The 27,153-nt window shown below is 37.8% G+C and overlaps 1 protein-coding gene across 2 annotated transcripts in view; it reads left to right on the forward strand.

The window, feature by feature from the left end:
• Window positions 1-15,720: 15,720 nt before the first annotated feature.
• Window positions 15,721-27,153, forward strand: part of DTNA (dystrobrevin alpha) — a 397,669-nt gene continuing 386,236 nt past the window's right edge. For both annotated transcript variants that reach the window (XM_059895344.1, XM_059895341.1), the window contains exon 1: window positions 15,721-15,910. The gene's annotated coding sequence lies outside the window, so the exon portion shown is untranslated. The remainder of the gene's footprint in view (window positions 15,911-27,153) is intronic.

Here is a 27,153-nt window from a genome sequence, read left to right on the forward strand (position 1 = left end):
ACAAAACCCACTGAACCAACCTTAGCCACTGGGGACAGACACCAAAAACAATGGGAACTATGAACCTGCAGCCTGCGAAAAGGAGACACCAAACACAGCAAGTTAAGCAAAATGAGAAGACAGAGAAACACACAGCAGATGAAGGAGCAAGGCAGAAACTCACCAGACCTAACAAATGAAGAGGAAATAGGCAGTCTACCTGAAAAAGAATTCAGAATAATGATAGTAAAGATGATCCAAAATCTTGGAAATAGAATAGAGAAAATACAAGAAATGTTTAACAAGGACCTAGAAGAACTAAAGAGCAAAGAAGCAGTGATGAACAACACAATAAATGAAATTAAAAATTCTCTAGAAGGGATCAATAGCAGAATAACTGAGGCAGAAGAACGGATAAGTGACCTGGAAGATAAAATAGTGGAAATAACTATCGCAGTGCAGAATAAAGAAAAAAGAATGAAAAGAACTGAGGACAGTCTCAGGGACCTCTGGGACAACATTAAATGCACCAACATTAGAATTATAGGGGTCCCAGAAGAAGAAGAGAAAAAGAAAGGGACTGAGAAAATATTTGAAGAGATTATAGTTGGGAATTTCCCTAATTTGGGAAAAGAAATAGTTAATCAAGTCCAGGAAGCACAGAGAGTCCCATACAGGATAAATCCAAGGAGAAACATGCCAAGACACATATTAATCAAACTATCAAAAATTAAATACAAAGAAAAAATATTAAAACCAGCAAGGGAAAAACAACAAATAACACACAAGTGAATCCCCATAAGGTTAACAGCTGATCTTTGAGCAGAAACTCTGCAAGCCAGAAGGGAGCAGGAGGAGATATGTAAAGTGATGAAGGAGAAAAACCTACAACAAGGATTACTCTACCCAGCAAGGATCTCATTCAGATTTGATGGAGAAATTAAAACCTTTACAGACAAGCAAAAGCTAAGAGAATTCAGCACCACCAAACCAAATTTACAACAAATGCTAAAGCAACTTCTGTAGGCAGGAAACACAAGGGAAAGACCTACAATAATAAACCCAAAACAATTAAGAAAATGGTAATAGGAACATACATATCTATAATTACCTTAAATGTAAATGGATTAAACGTTCCAACCAAAAGACATAGACTGGCTGAATGGATACAAAAACAAGACCTGTATATATGCTGTCTACAAGAGACCCACTTCAGACCTAGGGACACATACAGACTGAAAGTGAGGGGATGGAAAAAGATATTCCATGCAAATGGAAATCAAGAGAAAGCTGGAGTAGCAATTCTCATATCAGACAAAATGGACTTTAAAATAAAGACTATTACAAGAGACAAAGAAGGACACTACATAATGATCAAGGGATCGATCCAAGAAGAAGATATAACAATTGTAAATATTTATGCACCCAACATAGGAGCACCTCAATACATAAGGCAAATACTAACAGCCATAAAAGGGGAAATCGACAGTAACACAATCATAGTAGGGGACTTTAACACCCCACTTTCACCAATGGACGGATCATCCAAAATGAAAATAAATAAGGAAACACAAGCTTTAAATGATACATTAAACAAGATGGACTTAACTGATATTTATAGGACATTCCATCCAAAAACAACAGAATACACTTTCTTCTCAAGTGCTCATGGAACATTCTGCAAGATAGATCATATCTTGGGTCACAAATCAAGCCTTGGTAAATTTAAGAAAATTGAAATTGTATCAAGTATCTTTTCCGACCACAACGCTATGAGACTAGATATCAATTACAGGAAAAAATCTGTAAAAAATACAAACACATGGAGGCTAAACAATACACTACTTAATAACCAAGAGATCACTGAAGAAATCAAAGGGGAAATCAAAAAATACCTTTAAACAAATGACAATGAAAACACGATGACCCAAAACCTATGGGAAGCAGCAAAAGCAGTTCTAAGAGGGAAGTTTATAGCAACACAATCCTACCTTAAGAAACAAGAAACACCTCAAATAAACAACCTAACCTTACAACTACAGCAATTAGAGAAAGAAGAACAAAACAAAAACCCATAGTTAGCAGAAGGAAGAAAGCATAAAATCAGATCAGAAATAAATGAAAAAGAAATGAAGGAAACGATAGCAAAGATCAATAAAACTAAAATCTGGTTCTTTGAGAAGATAAACAAAATTGATAAACCATTAGCCAGACTCATCAAGAAAAAAAGGGAGAAGACTCAAATCAATAGAATTAGAAATGAAAAAGGAGAAGTAACAACTGACACTGCAGAAATACAAACGATCATGAGAGATTACTACAAGCAACTCTATGCCAATAAAATGGACAACCTGGAAGAAATAGACAAATTTTTAGAAATGCACAACGTTCTGAGACTGAAACAGGAAGAAATAGAAAACATGAACAGTCCAATCATAAGCACTGAAATTGAAACTGTGATTAAAAATCTTCCAACAAACAAAGGTCCAGGACCAGATGGCTTCACAGGCGAATTCTATCAAACATTTATAGAAGAGCTAACACCTATCCTTCTCAAACTCTTCCAAAATATAGCAGAGGGAGGAACACTCCCAAACTCATTCTACGAGGCCACCATCACCCTGATACCAAAACCAGACAAAGATGTTACAAAGTAAGAAAACTACAAGCCAATATCGCTGATGAACATAGATGCAAAAATCCTCAACAAAATACTAGCAAACAGAATCCAAGAGCACATTAAAAGGATCATACACCATGATCAAGTGGGGTTTATCCCAGGAATGCAAGGATTCTTCAATATACGCAAATCAATCAATATGATACACTGTATTAACAAACTGAAGGAGAAAAACCATATGATCATCTCAATAGATGCGGAGGAAGTTTTTGACAAAATTCAACACCCATTTATGATAAAAACCCTCCAGAAAGCAGGCATAAAGGGAACTTTCCTCAACATAATAAAGGCCATATATGACAAACTCACAGCCAACATCGTCCTCAATGGTGAAAAACTGAAACCATTTCCACTAAGATCAGGAAAAAGACAAGGTTGCCCACTCTCACCACTATTACTCAACATAGTTTTGGAAGTTTTGGCCACAGCAATCAGAGAAGAAAAAGAAATAAAAGGAATCCAAATTGGAAAAGTAGAAGTAAAGCTGTCACTGTTTGCAGATGACATGAAACTATACATAGAGAATCCTAACGATGCTACCAGAAAACTACTAGAGCTAATCAATGAATTTGGTAAAGTAGCAGGATACAAAATTAATGCACAGAAATCTCTTGCCTTCCTATACACTAATGATGAAAAATCTGAAAGTGAAGTTAAGGAAACCCTCCCATTTACCACTGCAGAAAAAAAGAATAAAATACCTAGGAATAAACCTACCTAAGGAGACAAAAGACCTGTATGCAGAAAACTATAAGACACTGATGAAAGAAATTAAAGATGATACAAATAGATGGAGAGATATACCATGTTCTTGGATTCGAAGAATCAACATTGTGAAAATGACTATACTACCCAAAGCCATCTACAGATTCAATGCAATCCCTGTCAAAATACCACTGGCATTTTTCACAGAACTAGAACAAAAAATTTCACAATTTGTATGGAAACACAAAAGACCCCGAATAGCCAAAGCAATTTTGAAAAAGAAAAACAGAGCTGGAGGAATCAGGATCTCTGAATTCAGACTATACTACAAAGCTACAGTAATCAAAACAGTATGGTACTGGCATAAAAACAGAAATATAGATCAATGGAACAGGATAGAAAGCCCAGAGATAAACCCATGCACATATGGTCGCCTTATCTTTGATAAAGGCGGCAAGAATATACAATAGAGAAAAGACAGCCTCTTCAATAAGTGGTGCTGGGAAAACTGGACAGGTACATGTAAAAGTATGAAATTAGAACACTACCTAACACCACAGACAAAAATAAACTCAAAATGGATTAAAGACCTAAATGTAAGAGTAGACACTATCAAACTCTTAGAGGAAACCATAGGCAGAACACTGTATGACATAAATCACAGCAAGATCCTTTTTGACCCACCTCCTAGAGAAATGGAAATAAAAACAAAAATAAACAAATGAGACCTAATGAAACTTAAAAGCTTCTGCACTGCAAAGTAAACCATAAACAAGATGAAAAGACAACCCTCAGAATGGGAGAAAATATTTGCAAATGAAGTAACTGACAAAGGATTAATCTCCAAAATTTATAAGGAGTTCATGCAGCTCAATATCAAAAAAACAAACAACCCAATCCAAAATCGGGCAGAAGACCTAAATAGACATTTCTCCAAAGAAGATATACAGATTACCAACAGATATATGAAAGAATGCTCAACATCATTAATCATTAGACAAATGCAAATGAAAACTACAGTGAGATATCTTCTCACACCGGTCAGAATGTCCATCATCAAAAAATCTACAAACAATAAATGCCGGAGAGGGTGTGGAGAAAAAGGAACCCTCTTGCACTGTTGGTGGGAATGTAAATTGACACAGCCACTATGGAGAAGAGTATGGAGGTTCCTTAAAAAACTAAAAGTAGGACTACCATATGACCCAGCAACCCCACTACTGGGCATATACTCTGAGAAAACCATAATTCAAAAAGAGTCATGTACCAAAATGTTCATTGCAGCTCTATTTACAATAGCCAGGACATGGAAGCAACTGAAGTGTCCATCAACAGATGAATTGATAAAGAAGATGTGGCATGTATATACAATGGAATATTACTCAGCCATAAAAAGAAACGAAATTGAGTTACTTGTAGTGAGGTGGATGGACCTAGAATCTGTCATACAGAGTGAAGTAAGTCAGAAAGAGAAAAACAAATACCGTATGCTAACACATATATATGGAATGTAAGAAAAAAAAATGGTCATGAAGAACGTAGGGGCAAGATGGGAATAAAGACACAGACCTACTAGAGAATGGAGTTGAGGATATTGGGTGAGGGAAGGGTAAGCTGTGATAAAGTGAGAGAGTGGCATGGACATATATACACTACCAAACGTAAAATAGATAGCTAGTGGGAAGCAGCTGCATAGCACAGGGAGATCAGCTCGGTGCTTTGTGACCACCTAGAGGGGTGGGATAAGGAGGGTGGGAGGGAGATGCAAGAGGGAGGAGATATGGGGACATATGTATATGTATAACTGATACACTTTGTTATAAAGCAGAAACTAACACCCCATTGTAAAGCAATTATACTCCAATAAAGATGTTAAAAAATAATAATAATAAATAAATAAAACAAAAACAAAAAAACAAAACTCTATGTGTTTAAAACTTAGCTTTATTTTAAACTATTAACACTTCTTGGCCTTTCCCATTTCCTGTTAGACACTATTAAGGAAATATCTTATAAAAGTGGAGATCAGATGATCTTGTTATTAAAATATCCAATAGTGCCTATCTTTGATCTTAAACACACATGGAGATTTTACCTGGGTTCCTATGATAATACTGTTTATCTGATTGTGGTCCCTGAAAGTATCTCGGGACTGTAATTGAAACCATTTTGCAACCTATGTTTTACCATATGGAAGATGTCATTCCTTCATTCAATGCATATCTATGGATACATCCAATTTGTCATACAACTTTAACAGCACAGTGTGAAAATACATAAGAGACATAAATCAAATAATTATAAATTGTGAAAAGTGCTATGAAGGATAAAAACATGAGACCACGATAGCAAACTATCAGGAGACAGTTTCCTCTTCTGGTGTGGACAAGAAAGATCCAACCAGAACAACCAACCTCCAGAGAACAACGATACAGACTCTGAACAAAATCCAGGCAGTCCTCACATTGCATCATACATGTTAAACGAAACTCGTGTATATTGGAACTGTGTCCTTGCTTTACACAGTTCTGTAGTAGCAGTTCCTGTGCAAAGCGAGAGCCTGGGTACAAAATTCACAGGTTTCAGTTAACAAACCTGTGTCTGCAAGGACTACCTACATAACAAAACAACCATCTGAAGGGTGGAGAAAAGCAGGTGGATATTGGAGGAGGTCAATACTTGTAAAAAGGAATAATGCGGAAGCTTTTACCTTTTCTACAGCTCTTTGCCTAAAAGAACGTTTCAGAAAGCACAATGTACAGAGTGGATAAAATTCCTCTAGAACATCTGCAGACTTTCTGACTCAAAGAAACAGGACAGAATCTCAGGGTCCTGTGAGACAGTAAGGTTTAATAAGCATGTAATTCAAGTTAAGAAGGAGAGGAGTACGAGAATGGGGCAGAAATAATATTTGAATACATAATGGTTGACTAGTTCCAAAATTTGGCAAGACATTTATATTTACAGTTTCCAGATTCTCAGATAACCCCAAACAGGAAAGATATGAAGAAAAACACTCATCAGTATTTCATAGTCAAAGTGATGAATACCAAAGACTCAGAGAAAATCTTGAAGGCAACCGGAAACTCTGAGATAATCGATATGTGTTGTTGTTTTAAGCCACTAAATTTGGGGGTAATTTGCTGTGCAGCAATAGATAACTAACACACCTATTATAGTGGGGGTATCAACACCCCTCTCTCAATAATTGATAGAATTAGTAGAAAATCAGGATATAAGAAGATAAAATATTATCAAGCGATTTGTCCTAAATGTAGTTTATAAAACATTTCAGTCAATAACAGAAGAAAATGAATTATTTTCAAGTGAACACAGATTATTTATTAGGATAAATCATATTCTGGACCATAAAATAAACATCAGTAAATTTAACAGGGTTGAAATCATTCAAAGTATGTTTTCTGTCCACAATGGAATTAAATGAGGAATCAACAACAGAACAATGTCTGGAAACACCCTCAATATAGGGACATTAAAATCACACTTCTAAATAAAACGGATCCAAAAAGATATCACTGGGAAAATTAGAAGCAAATTTTAACTGAATACAAGTGAAAAACAGTATATAACCATGAGATACAGGTAAAGCAGTGCTTAGAGAGAAAATTATCATATTAAACTCTAATACTAGGAAAGAAGAAGGGTCTCAAGTTAATAATCTGAGTTTCTACCATAAGAATCTAGAAGAAAGAGTAAATTAAACCTCAAATAAGCAAAATGAAGAAATAAAGGTAGACATCAATAAAAAAGAAAACAAAATGACCCAAAAAGAGACAATCAATAAAGCCAAAAGCTGATTTTTTGAATGGATAAATAAAATTGATAGCCTCTGTAAGGCTTACTAAGAGTTTATCAAAGAGAAATGAAAATACAGATTAAAAAACTAATCAGGCATATTTATTCAAGAGATGAAAGTATAGACCCTCAAAAAATGTTTATATAAAAACATTCATAGCAGCTTTATTTGAAGTTTTAAACACTGTAAACAACCCAAATGTCTATCAACAGGGGAGTAGATAAACATATTGCGATATATTTATGTCATGGACTAAACTCAGCAATAAAAAGGAACTAACTCCTGATACGCACAATGACATTGGTTGTGGTGAATCTCACAGACATAACACTGGGCTAAAAGAGAGACACAAAAATATATATACCATATGAATCCATTTATACGAAGTTCTAGAAGAGACAAATCTAAACTATAGGCATAGATATCGAAACAGTGATTATCTCCAGGTGGAGAAGGTGGGCAAAGATTTATTAGAAAGGAACACAACGGAGTTTTCTTGGTGTCCTGTATCTTGATGGGTGCAGGTGGGTTACAAGGATGTATTCATTTATCTACATCATCAGACTGTTCACTTATGATCAGAGAGAGAGAGAGAGACAGAGCAGGACGCTGAGAGAGAGAGAATATGAAGGGACAAAACCAAGAAAAGAAAAACAGCTGCCCAGCATCTTGGGGGAAAAAGTTAATCTGCACCAGGTCAGAAGCAGAGAGGAGTTACAAAACAAGACCAACTTGGAAAACTCAGATGCAAACATTAAGAAGGAGCAGTCTCTAGAGAATGGACAGGAGCCTCCAGAGATGACCTGTCTTTACGTTATTTACTCTGCATCTAAACACTTGCACTTGTAATTGTTTGTGTGTGTGTGATGGCTATTTTATAAATAACCACACTGGCTTTAAGTATGTATGTGTGCAATAAGAACCAAGTTAAGATTCGTCCCCTAAACACAGACAATATTATGGTATTCTGCCTTATCTACCCCCATTGTGTAATTCTAAATCATAATTGCATTAACCATAGACTGAAATATTTATGATGAATATATGTGATATCTAGGATGTGCTTCAAAATCACAGGGGCGGAGAGATGTATGGCGATGTGGAAGAGTTTGGCCATGGGTTAATAATTGCTACAGCTGGATAATGGGTATCATTATATGTGTTTGAAAGTTAAATAAAACCTAAGTAACCATACAATAAGTGTGCTAAGGCCAGTGAAGTTTTTATTTGCTTTTCATGAATAACTACTTTGAAGCTTTTAAAGCAAATCTTCTGTTTTAGTGCCCCTGTTGCTAATGTTAAAAGCCCACACATGGGGCACATACTGGGTAATCCTGCTCTGGTTAGACTGAGGATTGCTGCCAGCGAGTGTCTTATCTCAGGAAGGTTTTACAGGTTAAAGGTGCCCCAGGGGCAGTGCAAATAAAAGCTAAGAGAGGGAGCCAAATCCTTTGTCACTGCCTAATAAGAAGCATTCCAGCTCACAGGAGAAAGGACAGGAAATCTTTTCCACGTCAGATGACGCAGAAGCAGCAGTAGAGCAGGTCCTGGTATATTTAGCTTTTCCATTTGGGACATGAAGCAAATTATAATTGAGAAATAAAACATAATTTTAGAAATAAAAACTAAGGTAGCAAATTTGAATTTTGTAAAAACACTGTTGATTGTAGATTGCAGCTTTTTGATATGACCTATTGTTAAACATATGTATTTAATACATATTAGGCAATTTATAAATATTGTCAGCTGTTGAAATATTTGTTCATTTTCTTTGAGCAAATATAAACTATTCTGTAGTCATGTTGAGCATATAACTGGAAAAGTTAATCAGCTTAAAGTTTTAGATGATCAAAAATTTACAATACTGAGAAAAAAAACACCAAAGAAAGAAAATCCTTTATACTTAAATACCTCTACATTTGTTTTTTAAAGTTTCTTAAAGTAAGAAATAAAAAATTATATTGCCCCCAATTAATGATCCTACAGTAACCTTTCCTGGTTAAGGTAGAAATTTATGAGATCATAGGTAGTATTACTCCCTGCAACTAAACAACAAACCAAGTTTTTACTTCTTATTTGTTTATAGAAATAGAGGAAGACTTCTGTTATCAAACTTTAAATCATTATTATAAAAAAATTTAATACTGTGCTAGGAATATATATCTTAACACTTGGAAATGCACACAGATTAATAATAAATAGAAAGAGAAGACATTACTCTTACATTTGGTGCAACATCGTGTCAAAATAGTAACGTATTTTCAGTTAATGAGGAAAGCAATCAGCAAGTGTTTACTGAATAACTACAAGATGCTGTGAAATGTACAAGAGATGTATAGGATAAGGAGTTCACAACAGCTGATGAAGGAGCAGACAATTCTTATATCTAATACACATGAAATGATTAGATAACACATTATGTGAATAGGTTTCAAGACAGGGTTTCATATGAGTTCAAGGAGGATGGATAACACTAGGCTGGAGAATGTACTTTGATGATGGTAAGAACAGGACAGAATGCATTTGGAACATAATATTTATGCAATGCATATAATCCTTAAAGTATTCGCTCCACTTCTACTATAAAATAAGTAAATTGTTTCTCTCTTCTTTGAAATCATAAACAGAAGATCTTAAAATATCCTCTATTTCCTTTAATGTAAACTGTAAAAAATTTTAAATGCTGAGAATCTCTTCCTCTAAACATATAAGACACAGATAGAGACCAGTGGAATTACAATTATTTTTCTTTGTTAAATTGAAGAATATGATTACAAAGAGAAACATACTGGCCTGATATTGATCGCAAGATGTAAATAAATATCCTCACATGCGCATAACTCCATTGTCCAAAATTTGGGGAGTTTGTTTTAAACATACAAAGAAAGAGAAAGGTTTAGGTACCCCAATAGCAAAAGCAAGCCACACAGGGTATCCAATTCAGCTTGTTCATGTAAAACATATCAAAACGTGCTCTGCCAGAGGTATTTACAAGCTTAAAAGAATTATTTCCATATGCTTCATTGTGCCAGAAGTAAAAGTTTATTTTCTTCACCAGAATTCTCATCTTATACCTACAACTATTCTCCAAGCACCTCCTATATGAAATAAACATGCTTAATTCTCTAGGGAGGAAAAAGAAAGGATGTTTTCATCATGGCCCCCGTCCTTGAGAATCTTAAAATGTTTTTTGAGTTATGTGCAAATAAAAAAAAGTAACAACCTCAAAATCAGGAAACTTTCATATTCGTCCAGTGAGCAGTATAAACAAGGCTGACTGTAGATTAGGAACTGGCTACAACATAAAGCTTTTGGTTTTGATAAAATACTGTGAAATCTCCACTATTCCTGTTCCTTTCTGACCAGCTGATTAACATTAACATAGAAAGTAAAAGTAATATGTAAATGAAAAGCACTGACATCCTGTAGAAAGTTCATGCTGATCTGGTGATGCAGGTCAGGAACAAAACGGAGGAAAGGACAGGAGAATCATACACAATATTTGTAGCACAAATAAAAGATAAGATCTTAATTAACAAAGAAATTTGCATATTAGTAAATATATTATCACCTCAAAGGAATACTCTTTAAACTATCACAAAATGCATCTCCTAAAATGTAAAATACCATTATTTCCAAAAATAAATTTTAATTATGGATCTACTCACATATTTGTTACACATTTTAAAAGATTACAATTTGATTAGTTTAGTTTCATCTCTACCCCCACCTTTTTTTCATTTAGTTTTTCGTTATAAAATACAAGGCTTCACAGCATCAAATAAATTATATGGTATTTACTGTAGGGATTAACTTTCAAATTAACATGTGTGCTTGTTAACATGGTCCTGACCATCTACAGGAGATTTGGGCTGTGTCTATATGATATGTAAAGAATCATTTCAGTGGGAAATAATTAAATTAGGCAAATGATTTCACATAAATAAAGTGTTTTGACTAAGCTTTTCACTTTGTAACAGGTTTCTTTGGTATCATTGAAAACATTAGGTGTTATTTAGAAATCATCAAGGAAAAATTAGACATTTCCCTGAGATAATGTGGATAGCTATTCAGATAACTCATTTTCAATAAATAGCAATTTTTGGCCTTAATTATTTGGATTGGTCATCTACATTGATCAAATTTATTTGTTACTGACATTTCTACTTTATTCAATATTATTCTGGATTACGTGTATCAAGACATTCTGCATTCTTGGGCAAAACAAAAACAGTCAGCCCCAAAGCAATTAAAAATAGGGTCAATCATCAGCAAAGTGAGTAAATGATAAGCACTTTCTGAAAAGCTGTACTCTCCAGCTGGCTTTTTTGCACTGTCTCCACTGTGACAGTACAGTATTTGGGGTTTATGTTCCATTGAGAGCATAGATTCTTCCAGGAGTAAAGGGTGCACTAGTGTGATGCCATTGAGAGATGTAAACCACCATAAAATGTGTTCATGAATTGCCATTATAAGGTGGAATAGCAGCTATTTAAAATAGCAGCAGATTTATTTATTTGAACCCTAGGAAACAAAATACACTTGACCGCTTAAACCCATTCTTAGGCTCTGTTCTCCCCTTCAGTCCAACCGAGGAGAGCATGCAAAATGCAAACGGCATTTCTCCTGAGGATGTTAGACAGGAAGATCAACCGAGGAGACACTGGCTGAGAGCACCAAAATAGGTGCTGCCAGAAGCAGCTGAGTTATGAGGCACTCATTCTAGGTAACGTGGGAGGGAACACAGGTGGGTGAGAGGAAGAAAAACTTTGCTCTCCTGGGCTTGCAAATACTCCCTAACAGGTGTCAGGAGCGTGCCTCAAAGCAGGATTTCTCAGGCAAACAGACACTCGCTTTAACTATATAAATATGCACCTTGAAGTGATGCATGAGGAGGCTGAATGAACACCCTTGGTGTTTATGAATACAAACACATACTGATGCCCCCTCAATTTTTATGATTGCTTAGGTCACAGTTTACACATTTCAGTGCAGGTCAGAAGACCATGTTCTGTCTGAGGCTGATGAGTTCCAAAACAGTGGTATCTTGGAATGAGAACAGCAAAGGGTTCTGATTATCCTTGGGAGCCAGAGAGAAGGCAGGACTTCTACAGGAAGGGGGGACATTGAAAAAAAAAAAAAGAGAGGAACAAAATTCGCCCACTTCATAATTCTGCCCAGGGCTCACCCTGGCCTCCAAATTTTGTAGCTGTCACACCAAAAAAATCATCTAACCATGAATCCCCCAAGCCACAGCTCAGATGAGCCATCATCTCTACCTGTGTTGGACTGCTAATAGACTTTTCATTCTTGAAAGCTAATCAGTGTATTGCGGGAGCAGTATTTATGTAAATTTTGTGTTGTTCAAGCCCCCATATCATTCTTCTCTGAAATAGTAGTCTATAGCCGGGGGTATAAGTGTTTTGAATTGATAAAATAGTGATGTCTTTACTTCTTCAACTCTTTCAAATCCATTTTCTTTTATACATTTGTGATTCAAGCCTTGTAAATATTCCAAAATTATTAATTCTTCATTCCCCCAAACTATGACCGGCTCACAGATGACAGCAATCATTCTGATTTGACCTATAACCCATATACACTCCATACATCACTATGTTAATAAAGCACATACACACACACACACCTAGTTTCTCTGTAACATAGTGAACATTCTGATTTGACCTATGGCCACTCTCATTTTCACTATAACCTATTTTAAAACTCAAGAAGTTATAAGAGCAAAATAGTAAATATCAGTAAATTATTTTCCTTGGTAAAGATAGGCTAAATTAGTAGGAACCACAAATTCGTGTGCATAGTCCTATTAAAAATATTTTTTTTCCTAAATGGAATTTTTCTGACACAAACAGCTAGTGATTGTTGAGCCACTGGAGTTGTAATGTATTTCTGAAACACATGTTATAATCATCAAGCCTAAATACATCTCTAATTAAAACAAATGCTGCCTAGAGTATGCAGATCAAAAGGAAAGTGCTCTTGATATACTGCTGCTCAATTCAGGCCTCCACCCCTTGCGTAGAAATCTCCCAGAAATACGGCAAAGCCATTAGACTCTGCTACATGCTAACACTTCTAGTTTAACTCCAACAGCATGTGTAAAATCCTGGATTATAAATCACTGTTGTGATCTATGCCCAGGAATCCATCTAGTTGAATTGTTTATGAGAAGGACTGGAGGATGGTGTACAAAGCAGCATCTTTAGGGCTGACCGATCACAAAATATAAATATTTCCAAAACCATGAGTGACAGTGCTCAGCACTTCTCCATTCAACGTGTGAAAAACTATGGAGGATTATTATATTCTTTTAAAATGAAACCCACAGAGGTGCCCACCTCTAATTATTATTAGGCTTAATAAAGACTTATGAAAAGTACTTTGAAAAATCTGAAGTGCTTTAAAAATATAAGATGTTATTATTACTATTATTTTCCTTTAAATATTGCAAGCCTAACTCTGTTGCCTATTTTAATATACCTTTGTCTTTGGTTTCCCATATACCTCCCTGAATTTTAGTGTTAATTTCTTCTTAAAAATTTTAACTATATCATGGCTATTTGATTCCATTGTCATTTTTATTATTCCATTATATTGAGAGGTCAGTCTATTTATTTCTTCTAGTGGATCCTGTATGGAGTTATGAAGATTGAGATCACTCAGGATAGCCTCTGCAGAACTGACACCTGGTTTCTTTACCATTAAATTCCAATAAGCTTATCAAAAAGTAATGTTTGATAACAAAAGTCTATGATTTCTTAAATTTGTTTTCCATGCAGCAAAATTTGGAAAATTTTAGCTTTCACTTGAAATTTGATCCTCTTTTTCTTCTTTTATGTTTTTTTCCCTTCTTCTCTCCCTTTTCCTGTAATTTCTTAATATCCTTTTATTCTTCCCTTTCCCCCACCTCCTTTCTCTGCTTCTCTTTGACTTATTCTCTCTCTCACAACATTTTTCCTCTCCTCTCTTCTTTGGTTAGCTGCTGAATTTTCCTATATACACCTGCACAAATGTTATCCAAGAGTGCTCTTTGTGAGAACTTTTACAACATAAAAAAAATTCCCATTTAGTGTTTATGTGAATACAGGGCATGTGTAGGTGAAGGGCAAAATAATGTATTACTTTGGCCATTGAGATACTGTGGAGGTCAAAGACAGATGAAATCTGGAACACAAAGACAGATGAAGTAATTTTAACATGGAACAGAAACTAAGTAGGTAAAAAGAAAAGGAGTGTATCTTGTACTTTCTTTGTGATAATTTATAACATTAAAAATAATAAAGTGTTTCACCTACAGATCATTCAGTGCATATATATATACACATATACATAGATATATGTGTATATATATATATATATATATATATATATATAATCTTAACAACTAGATGTAAACTAATGGAGGACAGGTTCCATGTATTAAATTCCTTTATACCCTTCAAAAGATAGCACAGCTCTTCATACACACCAGGCACTTAAAAGAGGATTGAATGAAATACAGAAATCATTATGAAATTGGTGACTACCCCCCAAAACATTGACTGAAATTGCTGTTACTGCTAAGGAGTTTAAAACACTCAAATGAATATGAATACACACACGGACATGCAGACATACAACACCCCCAGAAAAACAAAAGAAAGAAAATAAATGAAAACATGAAACTGGAGATATATACAAATACACAAGAGAACATTCTATGAAAACCCATACATAGAGAAAAATTAATTAACTAATTTGCGATCTTAGGCAGAAGGTCATTTAAAAATAATCAAAAATATCTTCATTATTTTTCAGTACCTTAAGTTTCCAGGAACTGATTATAGTGAATTGGCAAATTGTGAGTAGCTGTGCAATTAATGTTTATAGTGACATACTGACTTACTTGAACTTGGATAAGTCATGTTATCTGCCCTGTGCTTCTGTGTCTCTGAAGTGACAGTACTAGTTGCCTTCTCATCCACCTCCTCTGCAAAGATGTTCTGCAAATAAATGAGGTAATGTTTGGGAGATGTTCGCGGCTTGGGAAAGAAACCCACTGCACACATCTCAGATGGTATTACTATTCCATATTCAAACCTGGTATATTATTGCCTCTGTTTTAAATTGAAATTGTACTGTTTGAGTCTTGGGTTCTGACCAAAATCTGGGTCGACATAAGAGGACGATTATTTTTAATTTTAATTCTGAGGCTCTGTTCAGCTCCCTTGCACGTGTGAGGGCCAACTGTAGGAAATAAACAAAGCACATAAATCAAGCTGTGAAAGAGGAAAATCTTTCTCCGGAAGGATTTTTCTTTTTCCTTTTTTTTTTTTTTCAGTGAAGAGCGTGAACACTGTATTTCCCTGGAAGAATATTTCGGTCCAGGAAGGAGGATAGTGCATGCCGTGGGAGCGTATGTGTGCGTGTGTGTGCATGTGTGTGTATGTGTGTGTGCTGTGCGTGCGCGCCCGCGGAGAGAGGGGCGGGGGAGGCGGATGAGGAGGATGAGATCATAGTTTCAGGATCCTCAGGAAACCCTGGTACTGGCAGCAGCCAGCCTCTGCTGTGCCCACATGACCCACAACTCTGGCAGCGGACCGGGCACTTCCAACATTATTAAATAATAAGAAAGCGGCTCCTACTCCATGCCCAAACCTCCCTACAGACCGGTGGACACCTTCTAAGAGTTTGACGAGTCGGTGACTGAGGCGCCCGTCCATTCCAAGGTGTGTGCGAGGCGTTTTCTTCCCTGACAGCTCCGGAGTGGGGGAGGGCGCGGGGGTGGACGGGGTCCGTGTGGCGGGCGAGGGTGGGCGCGGGGCCGGCTGCCGCGCGCTGACCCCGGCCGCCCGGTGCCGCGGAGCCAGCCGCCGGGCGGGAGATGCCGGTGACGCGCAGCCCTAGCTGCGCAGGGACCGCAGCAGCCCACGGCGCCGGGGCGCAGGCAGGGGAGGCTCGGCCGCCGGAGCAAGGGCAGGCGCCACGCACCCGGCAAAGTCAAGAGTGGAAGCGGGCGGCGAGCGCGGCGAAGGGAGGGAATCGCCCCAACGCCCACTCGCGGGGGTTCCCACCTGTGCGCGGGCGCCGGCCGCCGGGAGCGCGAAGCATGTGCCGGGCGCCGCAGCCGGGACTGCGGCGTGGCGCCTCCCCGGGCGGCGGCGGGCGGCGCCTCGGGCCCGCGGGGCGGCGGGAGCGGCTGCGGCAGGATGGCCGGCCCGGGGGCGCGGGGCCGCGCAGGTAAATCTCGGCCTCCCGCCGAGGCCGGGCCGCGCCGCAGCCCCAGCCGCCGCCGCCGCCGCCGCTGCACCGCTCCCGGGCGGGCGAGGGCAGCCGGCTCGCTCGCGCCGCGGGTTGAGTTGTTTTTGTGGTCACGGTTGTTCTCTCGGTGGTCCCCGCGGACTGAGCTGCTGGGAGGTGGCGTGGCCACCTCCATTAGGGATGACACTCACGTGGGGAGAGGTCTGGGGGATACTGTTGGCCGGGAAATCCGCGGTGGGATCCTCTCCCGCCGGCGGCGTCTGCGCGTGTTGCAATGCACTGCGGTGCCGGGGCGGCGGGCCGGGCGGGAGTGGGCACCCTGCGGGGGGGCGGGGGGCCGGTCGGCGCGAACGGTGAGTGTCTTCGGCTTTTATAGCCTGTTGCCCACTCTGGAGTTTTCCTCTGAACAGAGGGCGGAAGCGAGGTCCGTTCTGGTACTGGAGTGGGAGGTGGCGAGGTGTCTATCAGAAGACCAAAGCCAAGGAGAGAAGAGGGATGGCGGGGCTGGGCTCAGGGGTACCATGCCCGGGACTTGGTAGTAAAACTTTCCTCTTTGGCGAGCTTGGGGTACAGCTTTGAGAAGGTAAGTGTAGAACCTGAGTCGGGGTGAGGGATATTGGATGTACTCTGGCAGTGAAGTTCACCGCCATTAGGTTCATTGTTGCTCTAAAAAAGGGTCTTTTGAGTTGATGTTTCTGTTCAAGTTTCCTGTTATCTGTTATGATCGCTTGGTGTTTAATGTGTCTTGTGTTTCCTTTAAAACATGTCAATAGCCTACATTGTTGAAGTATGCCTAATTATTAACTTCTTTTACAAAAATGACTTATTTTGCTTATTCCAAAGGTAGAAACTTTAGGAAAAAAACAGCCCTCCAGGCACAGTTCTATGAACTTTAGCTTTAGTCACTCACTTAATTCTAACACCACCATAAGGGGTGGTACTGTCCACTTTTTACAGATGAGGAAATCCAGACACAGAGAGGTGAAGTAATTTACCCAAGGTCATACAGTTTTAAATATTAGAGCCTAGTTGAGCTTTTGATGTACTCTAAACCAACATATTTTTTTTTCATAAAAATAAGACCTAAAGTCTTCTATTTGATATATTGACCACATCTCTACCAAGATGAGCCTCTTAACTATGTGCTACACCTTTGGGACAATTAAGACTTTTTCTAATACTATAATTTCTAATACTATAATTATGGCAAGTATCCTTTGAGTCATTTCCTTTTGCCACAATTGACCGTTTCCTACAACAATTATAGATTAAAGTAGTATTTATCAGCAAAGTTAAGATTTTCAGCACTTAAGATTTATCAGCAAAGTAAATTATAAAGCAGGCAGCTGAATCTCTATATTTGCACTTAATTTTAAACTTCGTAAGGTATTAGACTGTTCTTTGCTCAAAGCAGGGCCATCATTTTCTTCCAAACACCATCTTGCAGAAATTTTGAGCGAGTTTAATCATCTTTAATTCAATCACACTGACAAGAGCTTAGGCAGTTTTAAAAGAAGAATTATGCAATTCTCTTTCAACTCTCAGTGATTAAAAGCAGGCTGTACTGCGAGAGTGTTTGTATATGTCATGCCTTTTCACCAATTGTATGTACTTTCGGCAAAGTTGTGTAGCAATGAAGACTGAAATCACATTTTCTCATTAGTTCTAAGCTGAAATACTGTAAAAATATCCACTTGTTTTAAATGAACCATGATGTGAAGAGCGGTCTCAGTGGGGTAAAGTCCAACTGCACATATTTAGAGAATTACTTCTCATTTGAACTTATCATGGAACTCTTATAATATTCATTTTATTGGACAGATGTCTCTTAGGTCTTCATCTGTTATTTTTTCAAGTAAATTTAATTGCTGCTTCACATAATGAGTTTCAAAATTATTTTGACATTCATAGATTTCCTTAAGTCTTGTCTTTCAGTTTAATTAAATTCAGTGTACATACTTCAAGTGCTCACTTATTCCACATTATATGTGAAAAGAGAATACAATCCAACCGAACTATATGGAAACGTGATCTTTGGACGTGAAAAGAATTATCTTCAGTGGTTAAACTCTTCCACACGCTTTGGGGGTGTTAGAGCACAGTGCTGTAGTCAGGAAAGTTGCATGCCATCAGGCACGATCGTTTTTTTTTTTTTTTTTTTGAAGAAATACTGTTTTTTTAAAAAATTATTATTTATTTATTTTTGGCTGTGTTGGGTCTTCGTTTCTGTGCGAGGGCTTTCTCCAGTTGCGGCAAGCGGGGGCCACTCTTCATCGCGGTGCGCGGGCCTCTCACTACTGCGACCTCTCTTGTTGCGAAGCACAGGCTCCAGACGCGCAGGCTCAGTAGTTGTGACTCACGGGCCTAGTTGCTCCGCGGCATGTGGTATCTTCCCAGACCAGGGCTCGAACCCGTGTACCCTGCATTGGCAGGCAGATTTTCAACCACTGCGCCACCAGGGAAGCCCGGCACAATCGTTTTTGTTATTGAAAGTGAATTTGAATTTTCCAAGTCTATATAAAACGTTGATGGTTATTAAGGCATAAATCCTATGGCACATACATATATCCTTTCTGAACTGACTCACCTGTTCCAGTTTTCTAGTTTCTGTTGCTTATTTTAGAAAAAGCATTCTCTCGCTACTTTGATCTCACCTGGGGGATTTGACACGACTTTTTCCTTGCAAGTCCCCTACCTCTAGTTTTGGGAGAGTTGTGCTGTCTCTGTTTCTGGAGAGGCCCTTCGCCTCCAGTGCTGGGCAGAGAACTGGGGATCACTGGTGAGCAGAAAGATGAGTGCGCCCTGCCAGCACCGGGGCCAGACTTCACTACGATGATTATACAAATAAATGTTTATTTACAAATTGCAGTGAGTTCTGAAGAAGGATTTCTGTAAGAATGTGTAATAAAGGATTCTGGGCCAGACATGGAAGTTGGAACAGGATGCCCTAGAAGTCACATATTTACAGAGACATGACGTGTGAGGAGGTATTTACTAAGTCAGGTGGTCTTCTTAAATGCTTTCATCGATGTTTTCTGCATCAGAGACTTACATCTCACTCTGGTTATCTCTACACTTCTCTATTTACCAGCTGATGTACTGTTTCACCTCATCATCCACCTATGGACATGGGGAGGATTACAAAACTTCTGTCAATACTTTTTATAGCATGTAGAGCATGTGCTACCTGTATCTAGTTATTATCTGATTTTTGAAGTTATTTAAATTTAATGAAATGTAGTCATTTTCTTTCTTTGCCTTAACAACTACTTTCAAATTTTAAAAAGCAGTTGTGTGTGTGTGTGTGTGTGTGTGTGTGTTTGGTTGTTGTTAAAGTGGCAGAATGTCTCAAAATAGAAACGTAATCGATTCATCACACATCCATAAGACTCCCTGAAATGTCCGTAGGAAGAGAAGAGGCACCAGCGTGAGGGAGGTGAATTAAGCGTTGAACACGCTGGGGAAATGTGTATTAATAATTTAAAGCAAACATAATAATAATAATAACTAAATTTATTGACTTACTGTGTGCTGGACATCATTCTACGGCTCTGTATAGAGTAACTTAGGTATTCTTCACAAGAACCAAATGAAGGCTTCCTATATTACAATTATCCCTATTTTATGGAGGAGGAAACTGAGGCACAAGGAGAACAGTAATCATGACCACTGTCACATAGGTAGAGATTCTGATTCGAGTACTGATTCTGTAATCCATACTGTTAACTACAGACATAGTTAGTACTAGTCATAGTTAGATTAATAACTGTAGTATCTGGTTCATAATTTTACTGATGCATTAAGTTCCCATCATTGTTAAAAATCATAACACCTAATTTGATCTTTTGGTTACTTCTCCCTCAATAAAAACCAGTGGAAAAACTTGTAACTGCCTTTATATAAGTGCTTTTTGCCCCATATTTTACATGTAAAATATATAAAGCAAGAACAGGTATATAAATGCCTAGACAAAGCCTGGTGACTGCTGGATTATGGGGAATTTCTCATTATATGTTATATATTTTTTGAATTCAAAAGTAGTAACTTGAGCACCATTTGAAACTATTGAAATTTTTAACATCAAGAATATATACTTTAGCATTTCAAATAATTAGGGAAATATCTTTAACAGCTGGAAATTCTATGACCATTAATAAACTTAAGAATTTAAAGTCACCTGTTTCATCTACCCCCAATATCTTTGTCTAGAGTACTGTATACTACAAAGAGGATATAAAGTGTAACATAAAAACACCTGTTGAATTATCTTGGTAAAATTAAAAAGTCTCTGTTAATCTTTACACTGGAAACTTTTGACATGACCCATAGTAATTGTTATGATAAAAAAAACTTATTAATGTTAAATATTATCCAAATAATGTTAACCTAGAACACATGGCACATGTGATTAGCAAAGTGAAGTACTAACTGGTTAGGTGTGCTGATGCACGTGAAGATCTATGCACAGTGTTTGAAAACATTAATCAATGTTATTTCTCCCTGCAAATGATGGGTAATATGCAGTTGATATGATTAATGTTAATATTAACCATGAATCACAATATATATAGAGTGCACATATACAAATACCTGACTCTCTTCTTTGAAGCTGTTGGAAATGTTCTAGGCAGCGCATACATATTCTGTGACTCATGTATCCCTGAAGAATGTGATACATTATTTCACTGTATGCTCCCCAAAATACAAAGCATCATGGAGTAACTAGTAAACTATTGTTCCAGTTTATACCATAAGGAAAGGGACTCAAGGCTTGATTTGACTTTGTGTGTGTGTGTGTGTGTGTGTGTATGTGTGTATTATCAGAGTGGAAGATTCCATCAAGTACACCAATGAATAATTCATTAACTATAGTTTACAGTTTGATGCCATAGAGCAGTGTCCTATTGCAAAGACTTTTGTGTGTTTAATGTAAATACAAAATATATTAGTCAGTTATAATAGTTTAGGTTATGCAGTCATAGCAAACAACTCTAAAATCTCAGGTCCTGAAATGAATACAGGTTTATTTCTTGCTAATGCTTTGTGCCCAAGTTGGTCAATAAAAGACTCTTATTTTACATCTTCCTCACTCGGGGACCCAGGCTCATAAAGCCCCTGTCATCTACAGCATCCTCATAATTCATTCATCAAACACATGGGAACATGGTGAATCACCCACAGGTTCTTAAAAGTCTTCTATCAGAAGCAGCACCTGGAACTTCTACTCATATTTTAGTGGCCAAATCAAGTCATAAGGCCACTCCTAACTTGAAGATGAAAGAGAAGTGTAGTTCTATCACATGCCCAGATGGAAGTAAACTGCAATATTAGTGAACAGACCTAATTATTACCACATGAAATTAGCCAGTTACCTTCAATAGTTTTATCACATAAAAATGACTTATTAATGTAACAACTGTGTTTTAGAACTTCAGCCTAGGAAGGTAATCCCTGCATAAAACTACCAGCAAAGAGAGTAGGGGCTAAACTTGTAAAATTGATGATATCCCTTTTTGTCAGTGGGGGTTGGATCTAGGAATGATGATAAAGCTCTGGTTTATTTTGAGTAATAAGAAGATTGCCTTTTTGACAGCAAGCACAAGCCAAAAACAGTGCCAAGACCTGCAACACAGCTATGTTTTCTGAACAGATTTGATGGTAGCAACACGGCACCAAAAACCGAATAGCTTTGTGTGTATCTTTTTTTGTCACCTGCACCAACATGAATGAAAGTATCATATGTGGTATCATATATTATTGTAAAAAGTAATACAGATAAACATATAAATCATATTGTGTGATTATTTTACATTGACAAACATAACCTGAAAAGTTAGAATATATCCAATCCGTGTTTGTAGTGCTATAAATTTCCCTAAAGCACTGCCATTGCTGTATCCTATACATTTTGATATGTTGTGTTTTCATTTTAATTAAGTTCAAGTACTATTTTTAAAAATTTCTCCTGAGATCTCCTCTTTGACCCATGGAGTTATTTAGAAGGGTGGCATTTAATTTCCAAATGTTTGGAGATTTTTCTGTCATCTTTCTCTTATTTTGGTCAGAGAACTTTATTTCCTGTGTTATCTTTCTGCATTTTGGTCAGAGAACACACTCCATATGATTTCAGTTTTTATAAAATTTGTTGAGGTTTATGTTATGGCCCAAAATGTTGCCTATCTTGATATATGTTTCATGGAAACAATCTTGAAAAGATTGTGTATTTTGATGTTTTGGGGTAGAGTGTCTTATAAATGCTCATTAGATCCTGTTGGTTGATGGTGTTGATGAATTTTTGTATGTCTTTACTAATTTTCTGTCTAGTTGTCTCATTAATTGTTGAAATAATTTGTGAACTTTCCAATTATAATTGTGGATTTGTCTATTTCTCATTTCACTTCTATCAGTTTGACTTTATGTATTTTGCAGCTCTGTTGTTTGGTGTGTATATAAATATTTAGGATTGCTATGTCTTATTGGTGTATTGATTATTTTATCATTACATAATATTCCTCTCTATATCTGGTAATTTTATTTGCTCAGAGTCTACTGTATCTGATAATAATACAGACATTCCTTTTTTTCTTTGATTGATGTTTGCATGATATTTCTTTTCCTGTCCATTTACTTTCAGCCTGCCTATATTATTATAGTTGATTTGAACTCCTTGTTCATAAAATATAGGTGAGTTACATATTTTAATCCACTCTGCAGATCTCTGTCTTTTAATTTGTATATTTTCACCATTTACATTTACTGTAATTATTGATATATTAAGGCTATGTATGTCTGCCATTTTATTGTTTGGCTTTTTTTTTCCTCTGTTTTTGTTTTATAGTTTCTCTGAGTTTTTTTCCCTGCCTTCCTGTCAGTTACTTGAGCATATATAAAATTCCATTTTTATTTATCTATAGTGTTTTTAAGTGTATCTATTCATATAGATTTTTTAGTGGTTGCTCTGAGTATTACATCATATACATCATATACATATAATTTATCACTACCTGCCACTGTTGTCATTTTATCAATTATAGTGAAGCATAGAAACCTTACCTTTCCTTATGTACCTTTATCCTCTTCCATTTGTAGTATAATTGTCTTAAATATTTCCTCTACATACATTAGAAAGTGTTATAATTTTTGTTTCAACTGTCAAATATAAGTCAGAAAGTTCAAGAGGAACAAGAAAAAATTCATTGTATTTATCGATATTTTTGCTTACCATATTCTTTCTTCTTTCTTGATATTGCAACATTCTTTCTTTTATTGCTTCCTTCTTGTTTCGAGAACTTCCGCTAGCCATTCTTTTAGAGCAGACAGGTCTCCTCGTGACAATATATCTTTGTTTTCCTTCGTCTAAGAATGTCTTGATTTCTCCTTCATTCCTGAAGGATGTTTTAACTGGGTATAGGATTCTGGGTTGACAGTTCTTTTCTTTCAGCACTTCAATATGTTGTGCCACTTCCTTATGGCCTCCCTGTTTTCTGATGAGAAAACTTCTGTCATTCTAACTGGTTTTCTCCTATAGATGAAGCATCATTTCTCTCTTGCTCTTTTCAAGATTTTTGTTTGTTTGTTTTTAGTTTTCATAAATTTGACTATGCATGTGTCTAGTTGCGGTGAGCGGGGGCTACTCTTCATTGCAGTATGCAGGCTTCTCATTGCGGTGGCTTCTCTTGTTGCAGGGCACGGGCTCTGGACGCGCGGGCTTCAGTGGTTGTGGCGCGTGGGCTTGGTTGCTCCGCGGCATGTGGGATCTTCCCAGACCAGGGCTCGAACCCGTGTCCCCTGCATTGGGGGGCGGATTCCCAACCACTGCACCACCAGGGAAGCCCCCTTAGCCCATTTTTAAATTGAGTTATTACTTTTACTATGGAGTTGTGGGAATTCTTTATATATTTGGGAGCATAATCCCTTATGAGATATATAGTTTGCAAATATTTTCTCCCATTCCTTAGATTGCCTTTTCACTCTGTTGTTTCCTTTGGTGTGCAGAAACCTTTTAGTTTGATGTAGTCCCACTTGTTTATTTTTGCTTTTGTTATCTATGCTTTTGGTGTCATATCCATGAAATCATTGTCAAGACCAATGTCATGAAGTTTTTCCCCTATGTTTTATTCTAGGAGTTTTATAGTTTCAAGTCTTACATTTAAGGCTTAACTAGACACATGTATCTCTTTGGGCTTTCTGTTTGGCATTCAGGTTCATGAATCTATAGATTTAGGTCTTTTGTCAAAATTTGAGAAATATTCATCCTTTATTTCTTTGAGTACTTTTTGATCCCTGTCCATTTTCTCCTCTCCTTCTAGGTCTCTAAGACATGAATGTTAGCTCTTTTGTTATAGTACCACAGTGTATTAGTTTCCTATGGCTGCTGTAACAAATTACCACAAATGTGGTGTTTTACAGCACACATTTATTCTCTTACAGTTGTGGAGACCAGAAGTCAGAAATCAGTTTCACTGGGCCAAAGTCAAGGTGTTGGAAGGACTAGTTCCTTCTGACGGCTCCTGGGGACAATACCTTTCTTTGCCTTTTCTAACTTCTGGGGTCCACCAGTATTCTTTGACTCACAATCCCTTCTTCACATCACTCCAGTCTCTTGCTTCTGTAATCACATCTCCTACTTCCTTTCTATAGTCAAATCTCTTTTTGCCTCCCTCTTTTAAGGACACTTGATTACATTCAGGTCCCACCCAGATAGTCCATGATATTATCCCTATCTCAAAATTTTTAATTTTATCACATCTACAAAATCCCTTTTGCCGTATAAGGTCACATTCACAGCTTCCAGGGATTAGGACCAGCCTGAAAATCTCTGGGAGCTTACACGAGTTTCTGAGGGTTTGTTGTCATTGTTGGTTTTGGTCTGTTTTCTCTGTTGTTCAGACTGGGTAATTCCAATTGTTCTATCTTATCATACCTATCTATCAGATTCTTTCTCTGTCACTTCCATTCTGTTATTGAGCCCACCCACTAAATTTTATATTTGGTTACTGATTTCATTCAGTTCTAAAATTTCCACTTAGTTCTTTCTTATATGTTCTGTTTCTTAGCTGGCACTTTCTACTTTTTCATTTGTTTCAAGCACGTTCATAATTTCTCATTGAAGTATTTTTCATTATAGCTGCTTTAAAAACTTCATCAGATAATTCTAACATTTCTGTCATCTCGCTATGGGCATCTGTCATTGTCTTTTTTCACTCAGTTTCTGATTTCCATGGTCTTGGTATGATGAATGATTTTCAACTGAAACCTGGCCATTTTCTTATTATGTTACAAGATTCTGGATCTTATTTTAACCTTCTGTTTTATTTTTTAAAGAATTTTTTTGATGTGGACCATTTTTAAAGTCTTTAGTGAATTTGTTACAATATTGCTTCTGTCTTATGTTCTGGTTTTTTGGCCGTGAAGCATGTGGAATCTTAGCTCCCCGACCAGGGATCGAACCCACACCCCCTGCATTTGAAGGCAAAGTCTTAACCACTGGACTGTCAGGGAAGTCCCTAACCTTCTGTTTTAGCTAGCTTCCAGTAGCATCACCCCAGCGAAATGGGAATGGTGCCACCTCATCACCAGTGGATGTAGAAGTATAGGCTTCTTACCCAGTCTCCCCTGTCACCTGAGGGGGCTCCGGATTCGTGTGGGGTAGGGTATGAATTCAGGCTCCTCACTGGGTCTTCACTGATACCTCTCATTCTGTTGCCCATGTGCCCTTGCCTGACAATATGAGGACAGAGAGGTGGTCTAATTACTGCTGGGCCATGGTGATAGTCCTTACTCTCCTCTAGGCCTCCCATGACACCATCCAGTGGAGAGGAGGAGGGGAGACTTAGTACGACCAGGTGGGGTTGGAAGTTCGGGCTCACCGTCCAGTGGAGAGGAGGAGGGGAGACTTGGTACGACCAGGTGGGGGTGGAAGTTCAGGCTCCCCATATGGTCCCCATTGACAGCCTAGTGGAGGTGGGTGGCGGGAGTCCCATTACTGCCTGGTGAGAAGGAAGTCCCACCTCCTTACTTTGCTTTTTGTGACATCACCTTGATGGGGTTGAGGGCAATTGGGGTGCCTTGTTACAGCCTGGTGAGGGTGAAAGTCTAGGCTCCCTACTCAGTTTTTGTTGGCATGGAGGTTGTGGGACCCCAGTTTTTCTGTCTTATATGGCTGGAGTAGAGAATTTACTGTCTAAATGTTTTTTTGTTTTGTTATGCTGCTCCTTTCCTGGCCCTTTGGCTGAAACAGCATACTTCTGATGGCCTACCATTTTTTTTATCTGTGCCTTTTGGCATTTCTGGGTTTCCGGTTTCTTTATATCCATGTCTGGTATATATGAAGCAATGCAAAAATCCAGGGAACTCGCCACCCTGTCATTCCTTGGGCCCTGAGGCCCCCTAGCTTCGTTTGCCTTCTCGCTTTCAGAGTCTTTGTATGTTTATTTTATGTGCAGTGTCCAGGGTTTTGAGTTACACGTAGTGAAAGGAAGAGGGAAAAGTACTTCTCCTCCATCTTCACAGACGTCCACTCCACAGTTTTTGTGCAAGTGTAAACTTAAAAATATCACTCAACACTGATTCTCAGAGGATGAATCTCAGGGGATTACTACTGATCTGTTTCTGAATAATAAGCACTTTACAGATCAGTGGGATGAGGGAGTACTTGGACAAGGATGCAAATAGGATTACAGAACATTCCATCAGTGCTAAGGTTCAGGGA

Source organism: Balaenoptera ricei, chromosome 14 (genome assembly GCF_028023285.1).
Source record: "Balaenoptera ricei isolate mBalRic1 chromosome 14, mBalRic1.hap2, whole genome shotgun sequence".
Lineage (NCBI taxonomy): Eukaryota > Metazoa > Chordata > Mammalia > Artiodactyla > Balaenopteridae > Balaenoptera > Balaenoptera ricei.